The 17934-nt window shown below is 48.0% G+C and overlaps 1 protein-coding gene across 1 annotated transcript in view; it reads right to left on the bottom strand.

The window, feature by feature from the left end:
• Positions 1-17211, bottom strand: part of Prr5l (proline rich 5 like) — a 79687-nt gene extending 62476 nt beyond the window's left edge. The window contains exon 1 of the mRNA XM_076844346.2: positions 17057-17211. The gene's annotated coding sequence lies outside the window, so the exon portion shown is untranslated. The remainder of the gene's footprint in view (positions 1-17056) is intronic.
• Between the last annotated feature and the right edge of the window lie 723 nt (positions 17212-17934).

Here is a 17934-nt window from a genome sequence, read left to right as displayed (position 1 = left end):
AGGGCCACCTTGCAAACAAGGTGATCCTCAGCCCAAAGGACGATGGCCGCAGCTCCCACGCTTGGAGACAAGAGCCCCACACAGCACGAGTGACCTCTGACTTGTTTCTCAGATCCCAACTGTTTGAAGAGTGACGGCGCCGGCGGAGGTGGGGGGATGGAGGTGGCGGCCGGGGGTTCCTAGCTGAGGACCGAGCCACGCGGCATCACCAGAGCGCCCCCCAGAGGAGGGCGCTGGGAGCGCAGGCAAGGAGGGCTAAGGAACGGACCTGTTGCTGGTCCCAAGCAAATATGACAAATCGGGAAATGCCAAGAGTCCAGCCTGGTCAGGCCCCACTTACACAGGACAGAAGTGGAGCGAAGGAGGAAAGAAACTTGTCCAAGATCTCCAAGGTGTAGAGAACTCAGGTTCCCTAATGCCTGATCCAGAAAGTTCCCCAGGCCCCTTGGAGGCCACTCTGTAAATTCTAAGAGATCAGATGGGTTTATTTACCTCTGACCCCAAGCCTGAACTCACTTCCTAAAAGAAAGATAAGAAGACAGCTTCAGCTGCCTGCCTGACATGATGCCAGGTGCTGTGGCAACAGGTGAACTTACTCGCCCTCACAACATGCCATTTGAAGATGAGAGCAGTTAAGTAAATTCCCTGCAGTGGCACAGCTAATAGGCGGTGAATCATTGACGGGGGCCAGGATCAGCCCAACTCTCCAGACCATTCCCACTTGGCAATGCTGTCAAACTCATCCAACCAGAATCAAAGCTAGTAAGTTAGGAACATCAGTCAAAAAGTTCATATCAAAACTACATATCACGCCCCTGAGATAAATAAACTGGTATAAGGAATTCTATGGCCACAATTGAGAACAGTGAGGAAAAAGAATGACAGGAGAAAGCTCAGACTGCTTTAGTTAAACAATCATTTATTACTGGCTGGGTGGCCCTGGGCAAGTTACTTGATCTCTCTGAGGTCTGATTTTCTTCCACATGAAATAAGCATGCTGATAATGACTGCCTTGGGATTGTAGATATACAAATATATCTCTCAGTATCAGGCAAATAGCAAGTGCTCATAAGCTCTGGCTAAATAAATAACATTTTTGTTGTTTCTAAATCGCCAAGACCTGACCATGGTAGGGAAACACTTCCGTCTGCTTCTGGTGCCTGGGGAGCAGGTGAGGCCTCCGAGCCCTGCGGTGGTCCCAGCACATTCACAGCTAGCCTCTCAGGCCTGAGGTACCTCAGGACTTTATTCTAGTAGCATGTCCTAAGGCCCATACCTCTGGGAGCTTCTATATCTCACTCCAACCCTGTAAGGCAGGCAGAGCAGGCAACCTCCCACAGATGAGGCCCAAGCAGGCGAGGTGACCTGGCCAAGCCTGGAAAGCCAGTTGGTCAAGGACCCAGCCCAGCTGAGAAGCTCCAACCTAACCAAGAGATTCCTTTTGTCTTTTTTCCTGGAATATTTAAAAAATATTTCCATTATAAAACATACTTGGAAAGCATATGCACACATAAACACACATTTAAAGAATGACAATAAATCACCACCAGCTTCAGAAATAGACTGCTACCTTGGCAACCCCGTGTGCTCCTGTTGGGATAATTGCACACGTGCTTATTTATTATAAAAAATGCAAATATTCACCCAAGTCTATCACATCATGTGAAAGGCCTCTGTAGAGCCACTTAACAGCAGAGAGTACAGCTGGGCCCAGGAGTCCTTTCTGAGAGGACGGCAGTGATCCTCAGCTGGGCTCACCAATGCCATGGCCACCGGCCCCTCGAGGAACAAGTACCTGAAGTGTGGCTGGTGCCACTGAGACGGAATTTCCACTTTATATTTAATTTTGAACAGCCACACACCTGGGCACATACAATACTGTGGCCAGGGTGGGCTATTTTTTCCTTCCCTTTTTATAATACATCAGGACTATCTTCTCGCATCAGTATAGATCAATCAATTTCATTATTTTGAACGGTAGCCTAACTATTCCACCTAGGGAATGTATGTTTATTTAGCCAGTCCCCTCTGGACGCATGTTTAGGAAGTGTTCAGTTGTTTGTTATGGCAAAGAACACGCACATCTGAATGTCTTAAGGACCGGTGACTGTTTTTGCAGAGTATGTACTCAGCAGTGGGTCAAAGGGCCAGTCGCTCTTCACTTTGTGGCTCTGATCCCTGCCCCCACCACAGCCCAGATGTAGCACCGCAGGAAAGAGGTTGAGAGGCTAGGCCCCTAGCTCCCAAGAGAGGCAGCACTGGCTGTCACTCAGGCATCAGGCTTGCTCTGTCACTGACTCACTGTGATAGGCAGAATAAGTGTCCTAAGAAATCCTTCACTTCTTAACCCCCCCACACCAGTGAATTTTACCTTATATGGCAAAAACACGTGACAAAGTTAAAGACCTTGAGCCTTGGATTGTCCAAGTAAGCTCCAGAATGCAATCAAATACACCCCCTGGGGGATGGGGCTATAGAAGGACAGCAGAGAAAAGAAACAAGCATGGGGGGAGGGGAGGCAATGTAAAGGCAGGTGAAACTAGGACAATGCAGATCCAAGCCCAGGAATGCTAGCAACCACCAGAAGATGAAGAGGGAAGATCTTTCCCCTATAATCTCCAGAGGATGAACAGCCCTAAAACACCTTGGTTCTGGACTTTGGACCTCCAGAACTCTGAGAGAATACATTTCTGTTGTTTTAAGCCATAACAGTTGTGATAATTTGTTACAGCAGCTACCAGAAACTTATTCACTCACTAAGTAGCCTTGGACCACTCTGAACTACAGTTTCTATATCAAAGAAGTGGAAAAAGGGGGAGTTATCTTTAGAGTTGCAAAGACCGGAAAGACTGGCTGTGAGGTGTCTGTCTTAATTCCTGAGACTGTACAAGTGCTAGGCCAGGTACTGTGGAGTTTCAGGGTATAGGTACCAAAGCCAGCCTGTGTCATCACTTCCTGTGAGGTCCCTGAACCAGTGACTTGAGATTGGTATGAGGATTAGATTCAACAAAGGCACACAGTAGGGGTTTGATAAACACTGCCTAATATTTGTTTTTATTGCCACCACCCCTACCACCACTGTACTGGTCTGTCGGAGCCAAAATAACAAAATACCATGGCCCAGGTGGCTAACATGACAGAAATACATATTCTCACAGTTCTGGAGGCTGGAAGCGCAAGGTCAGGTGCCAGCAGGTCTGGTTCCTTCTGGGCCTCCCTCCTTGACTGACAGACAACTCTCTCTTCTTGTTCTTTGCTCTGTGCATTCACAGCCCTGGTGTCTTTGTGCCCAAATGGCCTCTTCTTCCAAGGACACTAGTCAGATTGGATTAGGGCCACCCTCACAACCTCGGTTCACCTTACTCCCCTCTCTAAAGGCCCCTTCCTCAATACAATCACATTCAAAGGTGGTGGGAGTTAAGCTTCAACATAGGAATCTGGAGGGGGGCACGGTTCAGCCCAGGGCCACCGTCACCACCATCCCAATATATTTGAGGCCTACGGTCTTTCTGTGCCTTCAAGAAATTAGAATATAGGTGGGAATTCTCTCCTGAAAGGCGAGAATGTCCTTCTAGAGAGTTGAGGTGGTTGGTTTGGGTGCTGAAGGGTTTGCTGAGGTTATGTGGACAGCAGGGTCCTGGATCCACGGAGCTCCGAGGTGGCTGCAGGGTTCCTGGGGGTTCCTGACCCAGCTCGAGAGACTCACCTCCCATGGGTTTCTTGGAAAATCTCTGCACTCGGGATCCAGGATGTGTTTGTTGGAGAAAAAGGCTGTTGTCTCAGTTTCTCCTCACAGCTGCCAGGGAGCGGGCAGGGCACGGGGGCACAGCCTGGCCTGCCCAGCCTGGGGTAGAGGAGGACAATGGTGCCCTCAGTGGAAAATGCAAATTAATTCCACTAAGGCTCCAACCTCTGACTCTGAAAAGGGAAGTAGAGTCATGGCACAACAACATGAAATCAAGAAGTGGGCGGCTTAGAATAACCCTGAGGCTTCCAGGAAAAGGCCATTCTGAGTGTAAATAACAGAGAAAACTGAGCCACGCGGCCTGAAGTGACTGCCCAGAACCCGGGGAGAGGACAGTTCCCAGGGAAATGAGCGAGATGGCCATGGACACCCGCCCCTCGGGAGCTCCGCAGCCAGGGCCTGTGCAGGGAGGCTTCCCAGGGTCCTGAGCCCAGAGGTGAGGCCCAGACGTCCTTCTGCACCCTCGGGCAGGCCCTAGCTACCTACTTAATGACAGCCAGAAGGGTCTTTCTAAGGACGATGACCACCGCAGCACTGCACAGCAGACATGTGACACGAATTCCCTCAGTACTCTAAAAACAGACCAAGGGCACCGTGACCTGTAACGAAACAGAAGAGAACAAGGTGGCAAAGTGCCTGGCATTTCAGGGAAATCGCGCATGGAGTGTGCGCCCAGGTTTACTTTCAGTCAAAGCTATAGCCTGTAGCGCTTCAAACTCCACCGAGGCCCCTGGGTCTCACCCTTGCCACCACCCAGGCTGGCTGCAGCTACCAGTCCCTAGACGTTAACTTGCCTAAGGGTTTGTGAGGGAGGGTGCTGGAGCAAAAGTCCAACAGTCCAGGGCCCACAACACTCCCACCACTCTGTCGCTCCAGGACTCTCCAGGGCTCCCCCAGCTCTTAGAAAGAATCCCCAAGCCCCAGCCTAGCACCCTGGCCTCCCACCCCTCTGCATGCCAGCTTGTTGGCCTTCCTTTCCTGCACCACGACCTCCTCCTTCCCTGCCCCAGGACATTTACATATGCCATACCCTTTGCATGAAATATTTTCCACCCAATTCTCAGTGCTCAAACCCACACACTGTTTATCATTCATCTTCTTCTTGTTCAGAAAAGCCCTCCTTTCCTTTCAATTTTGATTAGTTCCCATCCCCACCTTGTTTGTAGTCTTATCACAAACTATCTCACCCAAGAACAACAGAATTATTGGTCATAGTGTTTGCAAGGCCCACAGGCAGGCACTATGTCTGTCTTGTTCTCAGGTACATCCCCAGGTCTGACTATAGCACTGAGTGTAGCAAGTGGTCACTAAGGAGGGGATGAGCCAGCTACATGAGGCACTCCTGCTGGGTGCCCAGGAACCGTAAGCCAGTGTCAGCTCAGAATATCCACACATAACGTTACACATACAAATACCCAAACACCGTGCTGTTGAAATCTGTCCAACCCTGGTTCAAGTCCAGGTCTACAACTTCTCAGCTGGGGACCTGGGTAAGTTCACTTTTCTCCTCTGTCAGATGAGCCCTATACCCATTACACTTATCTCAGTGTCATTCAGATTAAAAACGAGATCCCTTAGATCATGGCCTGGCGCAGAATAAGGGCCAGCGATGTTGTAACTAGCATTATTATTTGTGTTCAACACTGTATTCTTCACAAAACCCTCTCAGGCTCCAAAAGGTGGTGTGTGGGCAGGGTGTGGGGAGATGGGCGCTCTGCTGCAGTCTGGGGCAATTGCCACAGAGGGAGGAAAATTTGACAGGCGCTACCAAAATGACAAAGGCCATACCCTCTGACCCACCTCTGCTACTTCCAGGAATATTACCCCAGGCATGTCGAGCGGCTTATGGAACAAGGGTTTCCACTGCAGCCTTCCTTACGCAAGCAGTGGACTGGCAATGACATTAATGCTCACTAACGGAGGCTGGCCATGATACCCCAGAGATCCAAAAGCTGGAACCCCAGGAGCTCTAGAGAAGAGAAAGCTCTGTGTGCATCAGCTGGGGTGTTTTTCAGGGGAGACTTTGAGCAAAGAAACAGGATAAGCCAAGTGTATCTGATGCTGCCACCTACGTAAAACACAAGAAAGACCATTTACAAACTCTACTGCACGCACACAGGGATCTCCAGGAGGACAAACTGGTAACACTGGGAACACTGGTTTCCCCCAGCAGGCAGCTGGGTGGCAGGGCCACTGAGGAGAGAGCCTTTCTCTGCAAGCCCTTCTGTGCCTTCTGAATTTCGAACCTGCATTACTATTCAAATAAATAAATAAAGACAACAGTGCTCCCCCCCAACCAAATAAAAAAAAAAAAAAGAAAGACAAAAATAAATAAGCCTCTAGGATTTACTCAAATTCAGGAGGGTCAGGACTGAAACTTGATTTTTGATCCCAAAACAGGGCTATCGATTACAGCCCATCACTCGTTCATTCATATACTTAATACAAACGTACTTACTCAGCACTTACTCCACAACAGGGCTGACTTGTGTAGGGACACAGGAGCCAGGAAATAAAGATTGGTGGAAAAGAAGATGAAAGGAAGAACTAATTTCTTTCCCCCTTTTGGGCAGCATACACCACGAAGGGGCCAGAGAAACTGGGTTTGAGCCTCACAGTGAGGGAATGGACGATACCTTTGTCACCAGCCCCTCCCCAGCCTAAACCAGGCACCAATACTCAATCCAAGCTGGCTGCTGCCATCTCAGGTTACAAGCCCATTTTTGCCAGACCTGATTTTTTCCTGAGACGATTCAAATTCATATTTTTTTTTAAAATGTGAAACCTCCTGGTCTGTAAGTGTTGGTAACTGGTTCAGCCAGCGGGTTGCCACTTTTGGAAACAAACATATAGGTTTGTGACTTTTATTCTATCGCATCACAGCTATGACACGTAGGCTTCTCGGACCATTGACCCAGAGCCTAAGCCAGGCGTAAGCCTGAACTCACCAGCCTCTGTGGCCAGGGGAAGTCAGTTCACTTCCCTGGGTCTGTGGACTAATCAGTTAATTAAGGACTTGGCCTAGCGGATGGCCAGGATGACAATCAGCATTGCCAACTGGGCACACTGGTCACCTCTGAGACTGGGTGGGGCCCTTGGACCCTAACACAGCACTAACCCAGACCCAGCACCCAGACAATGCTTCCACTCCACCTCCCATCACCTAGCTGACTCACCTCTTGACTCAAAGCTCACCCTCACCCCATCGCTGGCTCTTCCACAGAGCCCCAGACACCCCTCTTATTCACACACACACACATACACACACACATCCAGTCAACCATACAACCAAGAGACAGGCCAGCAGCACCCAAGGTACAGGCATCAGACACTCACGCCAAGCACAGCCCTCCACGCCAATACAGGAAACCAGATCTGGACTCCTTGCACACCCCCCAGCCCCACTGGATGGACACCAGGTCGAAGTAGGTTCAAAGAGCAGTGGGCCACCTGGTCAAATCAACTGCCTCTCATGGCTGTTTCTTTGACATCATTATAGCTGATCAGCATCATATCCACTGCCACCAGAGGCTGGTGACGATGAGCAGGATTGGGCCCATCCTCTATTTGCATTTATTATCTCAGTTAATTTCTACTCCAAACCAACGTAGTAAGTTTTATTATTCCCATTTTTCAGATAAAGAAACTGAAGCACCGTGATTCCAAAGGCAGAAAACCACGAAGAGGGACCAAGAGTCACATCCTATGTGATTCCAGAGTCTGAGCTCCCAACGCCCCTGCTTTACACAACACTCAGGTCTGCCACACACTGAGGCCAGAGACTGGGCACTGAGCACTGCTTCTCTTCATGAGCATCACCAACAGCCCCTTACCTCTCTGGGGCAGCACATTGTCCCTTCCAGGAAGGAGGCTTTGTTTCTGCAGGGCACTTACCCAAGAGGCTGAGGTCACTGGGTTTGTTTACTCACTCTTCAAAAACAAAGGCTTGGCCTGTCTTGTCTGCTACTGTATCCTGATGCTGAGCACAGCGGTGCACATAAAAAGCACCTGACAAATATTTTTAAATGATGGGAAGAAAAGTGGTCTTTCAAGCCTCAGGAAGAGCAGCCTTCATTTCTGAAGGACCAAAAGAATAATCTTCAGGGCCCACCTAGCTCAGGTCCACCTAGACACTATTGCATGCAGGGATGTGGACCTAAGTCACACGGGCAAGGAACCCCAGGTCTGTTTTGCAGAACCTACAAACACAGCAGGGCAGAGGAGTGGGCTGCCTCACAGGGCCCGTTTATTTTTATTAAGGAGCAAACTTCACAAGTCTTAGGAGACAAAAGCCAGCCAAGGGACAAATACTGACTCTTCCAAACAAATAAATGTTAAGGGTCAAGTGTGGACCATGGAAAAGGCTCGACAGGAAGCATGAGACAACTTTCTCAGCACTCCCCTGGAAACCAAACGCAGACAGAAGAGTCTGGGAGTCCAAATTTGGGCAGCAGTAAATATCACAGCAAACAGGATGCAAGTCCGAGGTTTATCTCTGCTCAACAGCATTCACTAAGTGTCCCCAGGATTCAGAACGATTTATCTTCACCTAGAAGTAATTATATGATCACATCACCATTTGGATCTGCAAACCACTGTATAATCAACAAAAACATCCCCTTCTTTGGAACAAGTTAAGCAAAACTGTGGGAAATGCCACACATCTTATTTACTCCCCATAAGCCCCACTTTAAGTATCAAGTTTCTCGGAGTGCAAATTGTTTGGGTGTGGCCCATAAGTACCATCTCAAGTGATTCTGCTGTGCCTACCAGATGATAAGCCAGAATGTCTAGACACAAGTGCTAGCTAAGACTGACCATTGTGGGGAAATTACATTTTTGACACATCACGCATACAAAACCCTGGTGGGTAAGAGAGTTAACACCATGGTGGCCAGCCAGTAAGAGTTTCAAGTGTGGGAAAAACGGGCTCTAGATTAAAATGTTCCATTTTGTTAAAAATCAGCTTTACTCTCTCATTGCAGAAATGCTTTTCCGTGAGAGAAGGAGTGAAGGAAAGGAAAATTCCCCCCAGGTGGTGTAGCCAGGTGTAGAGTGTTTAAAGAGGGCTAACCCAACACAGATCACTTCCTGAAGGCCGCGAGTCCCGTGCAAATCCACTCAACCAAAGGCATGAAGGTCCAGCGAGTGCCAGGATCCGAGTAAAGAAAACCTCAGAGGAAGGAAGTACCTGCTTCCAGGGAGCTCAGAGTCTCACAGCAATATCCAGAAGTCATACTGAAAATGCAACTCCACACCCAGGGCTATAACTGAAGACGGGCCGTTGAGACAGGACCGAGGCAGAAAGATTAAATCACATTCTAGAATTACAAGGCAAAGCTAATGAAAGGTCAACTCTTCTTGGGTTCTCCGTTTCCTTGCCAGTGACTCTACAGAACACAGGCACTGGGGCCTGCAAAGGAAATTTCTAGAAGGAAAAGCAAACTTTAGTAGGCAAGAGATTTAAGAACTAAGCAGTGAGGCTGGGGTTGTGGCTCAGTGGTAGAGCACTCACCTAGCCCATGCGAGGCCCTGGGTCCATCCTCAGAACCACACAAAAATAAGTAAAATAAAGGTTTTGTTTCCAATTACAACTAAAAAATAAATATTTAGAAAAAGGTGAGGAGTACACAAGGTCTTCATGAGAGTCCAGGGTAGGATGAAAACATCTCATTTTAACACCTAGGAAGCACCTACTTGTATTGGCTGGAGGAGTGAAGATTTGACTCCTAAAAATAATGATAAAAGGGGGAGAAAAGGGGGAGTTATCTTAAATTAATTATCTTAAAAACAAGAATTAAAAAGACAGGAAAGCCCAAAGAAAGGATGGCAAACTCCTCAATGTCTACAAGGGCCAAGGTCAAGAACGTGACCGAGATTAAAGGGCCCGGTGGGGTCTGGGGCAAACCCAGGAGCATCCCCAGTCTTTGTTTTTTTAAAGAAAAAGGTGAGAAACCAAGTTTACAATCTGACTCTCCCAACTTTTAAAAACTGAAAATATTTTTCTTTTGTTTCTCTTCAAAATAGGATGCAAGCCAAGCAATAGATGAACATATGTCTCGTGCCAAAGTCTGGCCCACAGGCTACCAGTTTGAGACCCTCATGTTAGGGTGGGTGGAAAAAAATGTAAACAGTTGGTGACCTTGAAGGCTAAAGGAACAGTAAAGACAGATGTTGTGAAGGCTTCTGACTGAGGCCTGGGGGTAAATGAATGAAGTACTTGGAAAAATAAATAAAGTGAATGAATCAATAAAATGATCTCCAGAGGCCCAGGGCATTCCACTCACCACAAACATCTGCACAGCACTTTAGAGTTTCTATAGCTCTTCCTCTCAACAGTCCAAGAGATAGGTGTTGCTGTCACCTCTATTTTAGAAGGGAAGAAATTCTAATCAGAGCATTTAAGCAACTTACCTGTGGTACCACAGCTATAGCACCAGAACTCCAGTCTAGGACCTGTACTTTTTCAGAATCTCAAAAGGGAGCACTCTGGGATATCTCTGTCAACTTCTTAGTGAACAAGTAGTGTCCCTAGAGGACACATTCCAAAACCCCAGTGGATGCCTGAAACCGCAGGTAGTGGCAAACCCTGTATGCACTATACTTTTTCCTATGCGTACATACATATGATAAAGTTTAACTTATGAAGCAAACAAAGTAAGACATTAACAATAAAACATAAGTGCAACAATATACTGTAATAAAAGTTTGCACATTGGGGCCATTAAGTAAAATAAGGGTTAAAATTGAACACAAGAACAGCAATGCTGTGACAGCCCATCCAATAATCTTAATGGCTACTGGGTGATTAATAGGCAGGTAGTATATACAGCAAGGATCCACTGGACGAAGAGATGATTTGATCTTGAGCAGGACTGGCCAGAACAGCACAAGATTATACCACACTGCTCAGAGGGGTGCATGATATAAAACATGAATATTTTATTTCTGGAATTTTCTATTTAATACTTTCCAACCATGATTGATTGTGGTTAACTGAAACTGAGGAAAGTAAAACCACAGATAAGGGGGAGAGAGATACTGGATAGATTCCTAGGCCCTTCCTCTGGTGATTCTGACACATAAGGCCTGAGGTTTGGTACAGAAATATGTACCAAATTTCTTCCTGAAAATCTGATGTACAACCAAGCTAAATAATTCTGGTCTAGATCAATGTTCTCAACCATGGGTAATTTTGTTCCCCATTCCCCAGGAGATGTTCAGCACGTATGAATACATTTTTGATTGTCACCCCTGTTGGGGGTAAGGGCGGAAAGAGCTATAGGTGTCTAGTGGGTAGTTACCAAGGCTGCTGCTAAACATCCTACAGTGTACAGGACGGTCTCACAACAAAGAATTCTTCAGCTCCAAATGTCAAAAGAGCCAAGGCTGAGAACCTGCATTAAAACCCTTGTGACTGGGAACTCACACTGGAGGCTGAGAATCGGCCCAATCAACATCACCTGGGAGTGTGTTAGATGTTCAGGCCCCAGCCCAGCCCCAGTGACTGGTATTCTGTGGTGTAGTAGGACCTCCAGATGATTGGTGGGCATTTTGAGAAGCATGGGTCCAGAGCATGCTTCCTTAGCCGTGGTGGAAAGGATCCTCAATGGCAGGCTGGTCTCACCGTTTTATAGATAGAAAAACTGAGGTCTAAAGTAATTGAGCAAGCTGCCCACGGGCCTGGAGCTAGCTCATATCAGAGCTGAATCGGAGTCCAGGTCTCAACTCTCTGACCTGTGTTATCTCCCAGATGTTAACTGGGACCCAACATGGGCTCATTCAACAACTCTGCTCCCCTGGAAAGCTGATGCTGACCTTGGAAGGTGTGTGTGTGTGTGTGTGTGTGTGAGAGAGAGAGAGAGAAGTGGGTGAAGGACGAGGATTTTTTTTTTTTTTTTTTTTTTTTTTGATGCCTGAAAGAAATCTATTGTCCTGCTGGTGAAGAATTAAAAAAAAAAAAAAAAATTATCTCAAACACCATGGAGGATTACCATGTTTACCCACTAATTTTGCCTCCAGATACTTTACAAGGAAAACAGCCTTATGGCTCCCCAGTGGGGGGGCCAGCAGTCAGCAAGATGCAGCCAAAGCTCTCCAAAATGACGGCAGCAGCCAGTGCGGTCTCCCCCAAAGACATCTGGAGAATGATGCTGAACCAGTTCCAAAGGAGGCTTTAGAATTAAACAGCAAGCGTAAAACGGTTTACCCCCAGGATTTACGCAGCTGAGGTCATGAGCAGGTTGTGACAGGGTCTGAAGCAGCTTAGCTCAGACTAATACAGACACACATCAGAGCCAGGGGGAGATTTCTGCCCCTGGCCCTTGGGAAGAAGACAAAAACAAATTCTCTGAGCTATTCTTCCAGGATCCACTTACATTGACATAACTCCAGGGCCCTAAACCAACCTCCAAAGGAGCCCAAACCAGTCCCTTAATCCTTGTATTTGCAAGGAACCCAACTGCCCTAAACCAAACACAGAACTCAATCAGTGTTGAAAAGAACCAGCAAAGTTGGAGAAAGTTCTGTAAGGCGGGAAGCAAGCAGAGAAGCAAGAAATTGGAGGTGTTTGCTGTGTTTGGCAACAATACTGATGGGTAGGTGAGAGATTGAGTGACAGTGTGACCACTGTCCCTTCCCAGGCCAGTGCTAGTAACTCTCTATACTCAAAATTGAAGAAAGGGAAGGAGGATGAAAACCCAGAGAGAGAGATACACGAGTAAATACATGAGCTTATGTACCACATAATTCCATGCAAAATAAGCTGCACAAATAATTATGATAGGTCAGATAGCGGCAGATAGTGGGCATCATTCTTCCCACAGTCCATGGTCAAAAGAGGAAGAGCAATCTGATGTGTCCCATCCCTCTTCACAGCCCTTCTGGATTCCATCAGAGCTCTGCAGAGGCTGCCGGAGCTGGCTGAACATACCCATGAGCCTCTGTTTCTTAACGAAGCCAGTGAATAATGTATAATAATGTCATGTATTTTCCTGCTCTAGAAATGTAATATTTTTAAATGGGGGGACAGAGACTGTCCTCTATACATTTGAAGAATAAGTAAGGATCTCTAAAAATTCTTGACTCTGTTACAGCTGGAAATATCGCAGTTAAAATAAAAGTCAGCTTAAGTTTAATAGACTTTAAAATTCCTAGTTGACAGTAATTAGAGAGCAAAAAGTATTTCTTTAAACTCTGCTAGAGAGAACTTAATCCAATTTAGGTAATCACTAACCTTTGCTTTTTCGTCTCTCTCTTTCTCTCACCCTTCAATGAAATCCAAGGATTGATCTACAAAGGCCATAAACTGGCAAAGCATAAGAAAAGAATATTTAAAGAGAGAGATTGGAATGACTCTTACCTCAAAGGGCCAAGTCCAATTAACACGGAAACAGGTCCCACAGGCTCTCTAATTTAGGTGGACTATAAGCTGGCATCAAATAATAGGAGGTCTTCTGAGGAAAGAGGAGGTACTCCTGATTTTTCCTCACTGGGAGCCTCATTCAGCACATTGATCAACAGGTCTTGCTCTGCAGTGTGACCACTGTCCCTTCCCAGACCAGTGCTAATAACTCTCTGTATTCACAGTATCTTCAGGCTTAGTGTCTCCTTTTATGGAACTGCTGCAAGAATTATCCAGACCGTTGCTTCAGCCCCCATTGTTCCACCACCTCCTATCCCCTCATTTTAGACTTTCCACACTGCTCTGGCTTTGACTTCTGATCTAGAAACTTCCATGTGAATCATTAGGACCTTCTTGAGAACTTAGGACACTGGGTTCTTCATGAAAGGCTTTCAAAGGTATATGTCAAAATGGACTGGAGACTGGTATGGTGGTACTTGCCATAATCCCAACTACTTGGGAGGCTGAGGCAAGAGGATCTCAAGTCTGAGGCCAGCCTGGGCAACTAGTGAGACCCTGTCTCAAAATTCAAAATTAAAAGGGCTGGGAATATAGATCAGTGGTAAAGGGCCCTAGGTTGTATCCCCAGGATTAGAACAAACAACTATGTTAAGAAGAATGAGAGGCTTAAGGTAATGACTGTGTGACACTGGGAAAGTAACAAACCTCTCTGAGGCTGTTTTCCTATCCTAATGCAGATAAAATAATATCTACCTTCCCGGATTGTTGGGAGGCTAAAATACCATTACTATAGCTATACCTGGTTCACTGTAATTACTCAATAAATTAGCTCTTTTGCTCTAATCATTCAAGTTTAAAGGAAACCTTGGATCCCCAGGCCCTACTGAAAATGTGAATTAACTCAAGGTGGCCTCTGATGGCCTATTACTGTCTTGCATCCTCTAGACCAACAGCCTCCTTCTTGGCTCCAATGTGGAATCTCCCCTTACAAAACAGTGCCTTCTGCTTATCAGGTCTATTCTGCTCTCTCTGTTCCAAATTCCAAACCTCATGTCCTGTACAAAATCCACAAAGTATCATGCTCCAGAATTTCATCAAGTGAGATATCAATTCACACACTGGCTTATTGACAGATGATCATATCTATAAGCATTGCCTTTAACAAGTATTTACATTTTTGCATATAGACAGGCAACTCTGGGAACAAACCTTTCATGATAGACATCATAGGGCCCTTTCAGAGGAACCTCTATGCTATTTCTCAAAATCTAGCCCTGAAAAAAAAGGATTAGGAAAAAAGTTCACAATTTAAGAAAGATTCCTGCATATTTTATCTGTATGAGGGTAGTACAAAAAGAATGAAGCCAGGGAAATAGGTAACCACATACACACCTACAAATCATTAGGATGGAGAAATCTGGAAAAAATAGGTTAACTTAGTGAACATACTTTAAGTCAACAAGAAAGCTAAGTAATATGACATTTAGGTCTGAACCGTCAGCATGAAATTTTCAGATACTCAGTGTAACTATTCTAAAGACAAGATTGGGGGCTTTTTCAATAATTGTGCCACTTTGTGATATTTCTTGATATTAAAAAAATAAATAAAAGCCCACCAATGCAATCACCTATAAGATGATCTAATCAACAACCGGGGAATCAAGACATCTCCAGTCTCTAAGCCTGGAGTAACAACTCGAAATCCATTTTGAGTTCCATGCCTGTGTGTGGAGTCTTAGACAAATTATTTAAATTCCCTGAGCCTCAGTGAGCTCACCTATAGAACAGAGATGTGATAGTGCTTACATCAGTTTTTCAGTGTGGATCATAGGTTATCAAAGTGCAAAGTTTGGTATAGTAAGATTTGGAGAGGTGTTCGTAACACCCCCCCCCCCTTTTTTTAAGAAGGGAAATATTTTTGTAATGCTCCAACACAGAACATTATTGAAATCACACCCTTTGAAATAAATATACACCCTGGCTCTCTGGACCTGAAAGAAATGAGGCTCCACTCTTGAGAAACACCCTAGACTGAGGTAAGAGCTAGTCTAACTGACCTATTTCTGGTGCCTTTCTTCCTTTATACATGAATAGTTCCAGCTGTTGGCAACATCTCTCTTTCTCTCTCTCTCTCTCTCTCTCTCTCTCTCTCTCTCTCTCACACACACACACACACACACACACACACACACACACACACACAAACCTGAAAAGACTGTGTCTGAAGATGGAAAAACTGAAGACAACTTTGAGGATGACCAAGCATCCCTTCCTTACCTGCAAGGTTACATTCGATAGAAACCATTCTCAACAGCTCCGTTAATCAATTCTAGGGCTCAATATGGCCACCAGAGAAGACCCATCTGCCAGGTTCCACTGAGAGGAACCTCGCTCAAGTGCACTGGGAATCCCAGCAGGGACTAACTTTAGAATGTGGCCAAGTTTGTTTCTGTGAGCTCCGTTTCCCCTCCTGACCCACTTGGTGCTCCGCATTGTCAGCAAAGCACCTTCCACCTCGAAAGACATTTACCAGAGCTCAGCACTATAACATTTTGCAGTATTTAGGGCAATGAAATGTGAGGGCTGCAAACCTGCAGTGATCAGAATCGCCGAAGGGAGGTAAAAGCGTCGGGGGAGCGGGGGCAGTCTCCAACTCATCTATCTGTATAATGGGGGTGCGATGGAAGGATGGAGGCAATCAGGACCGTGGCCTTCCGTGGACTGCTGTGGTCCTTAACAGGAGTCATCTGATTCTGCACATATTGCCTGGGCAACAGGTCCAGAGCTCCGCGCGAATAGGAATGCCCGGAGACTAGCCGAGCCCAGAGCTTTGTCCATGCGGGTCTCTGGAGCAGACAGTCTGCTGGACCGCCTCGCTTGAACCTCCCGTCTTGTGGGGCGCATCTCACTGCTGTAATTGAAACCTTGCACACCGCAGGATTGCAGTGGCGTCTATAAATACTCACTGCCTTACTGCTGACAAACAAAACGCGGGCTCCCGGCACCGCGGGGGAAGAAGCGGCGGCATGTGATCTAGGACAGGGGACTGGTAGAGCTGGGGAAACCCCTACTGCCAACCAGGGAGGCACCCTGTTTCTGAAGCTGTTTGGGTCAACCCCGGGCGGCAGTCCTAGGAAGGGAAGGTCCGCGCCGGCGGGCTGGGGCTCCCGAGCGCCCCCTACGCGCAGAAGCATGCCGTGCGCGCACAGCAGGCGCGAGAGGAAAGTCTGGCCAAAGTGGTGGGAGCGCGAAAGACCAAGTCAAAACCGGACACCAGGGAGCAGACCACCGCGCGTCGGTCGGCCGGCCCTGGGTCCTTCCCGCAGTCCTCCCCGGCTCCGTCTCCCTCGGGCTGCTCTCCTGTCCGCCCACTGCGAAGCGTGAGCGCCCAGCGGCGCGGGACAAAGTGGCTGCCTTCCCTCTGCTTCCATGCCACCTTCCAGAAAATAGGGGACTGCCTGAAAAGGGCTGTTTCGGGGGCTCTCAGTCTCCAGGGCCTGAGCAGAGGCGGCTCACTAGATGGGCCCCGCCGGCCGAGGGGACCCAGCAACCAAGAAAACTTTCTCTTTCGACCTTTTGACTCGGTCTGAGTCCCACGAGCAGCAGCATCCCCCAGTCCCACTCACAGCGGTCCCTCGCCACCCGCAGGCGCCGATCGCGGTCTCCCCCGTCCCCGCCCACACCTCGGTGGTCGCAAGTCTGGTCCCCTACGCCCACCTGCAGCGTCCGATCGAGGGATTCTTAACCATGCGGGGTCCCCACACTGTTGCCCCCAAAGGACGCTTTCCCCTACTCCTTCCACCCGCGTCCCCCGCCTGAGAGTGCGCGGCGATTGTCTTCTCAATCCTGGGCCGTTTCTGAGCCTAGGACTGCGGCCCCTCCCGGGGACTTCCCCACTCACCCCTTGGGGTACCCGGCGTGAGTCACCCGCGGCCGCGCATACCCACCGCTCGCCTCGGTCCCGGACTCCGCGCGCCCGGGAAAAAGTTTCCGGTGTTAGGAAGGACGTTTTCTCACTGGAGAGAGACGCGCGACCGGGACGGTTCTGGGCGCCGCGCTCTGCCTGCTCTGCCCGACCTCCCGCGCTCCCTCCCTCCTCTCCCAGTCCTGCCCTCCTCTGCCGCGCAGCCAGCCTCGGCTCCTCTCCCGCGCCCAGTCCGCAAACGCTGCGGGCGCGGAGCTCCCAGCGCCGGGCTGGTGACACGTTTCCCTCCTCGCTCAGCTTACGGCCGCCTCCTCCCCGCCGTCCCTCCTCCCACTTTTCCTGTCCTGTTCACAAGGCTTTATTCTCTCTCCAGCGACCCCCGCCCCACTTCACCCCATTCCACTCCTCTAGCAGCGACTCTCACCCTGCTGGGTAAAGGGCGCGAGGGGGCCCCTGCGCTTAGATGCAATTCAACAATTTCAGGAAATCCAAGTTCTTTGACTTAAAAAGCCCGGGAGGATGCAGCACATCAAGGCAGCTCTGGGCTGCGTTTCTTTCACCCCAGAGCAGCTCTGCCTCCCGCCTCTACCCCAGGATGAGAGACTGCCAAGAAGCCGAGAGGTGATTCTGGGGCTCGCTTTTGGAGCAGGGCCCAGCAGAACAGAGGACTACAGACTGGAACTCACACACACACACACACACACACACACACACACACACACACTTTCTCCTGCTTCCTTCCTTCCTTATTTTTTCTTTCTTTTTCTTATTTAAAGGAGATGTTCCCAGACCCACTCCAGAAGTTGTTTTAAGTGCATTAGTGAAATATATAATTCAAGAGAAGTCTCTCCCTTAGGTTTGCAAAATTCGTTTCAAGCTCCCAAATCTCCAGCTGACTTT

Source organism: Callospermophilus lateralis, chromosome 2, assembly GCF_048772815.1.
Source record: "Callospermophilus lateralis isolate mCalLat2 chromosome 2, mCalLat2.hap1, whole genome shotgun sequence".
Taxonomy (NCBI): Eukaryota; Metazoa; Chordata; class Mammalia; order Rodentia; family Sciuridae; genus Callospermophilus; species Callospermophilus lateralis.
The sequence above is the reverse complement of the archived record's forward strand: the minus strand, read 5'-3'. Positions and strand labels throughout refer to the sequence as shown.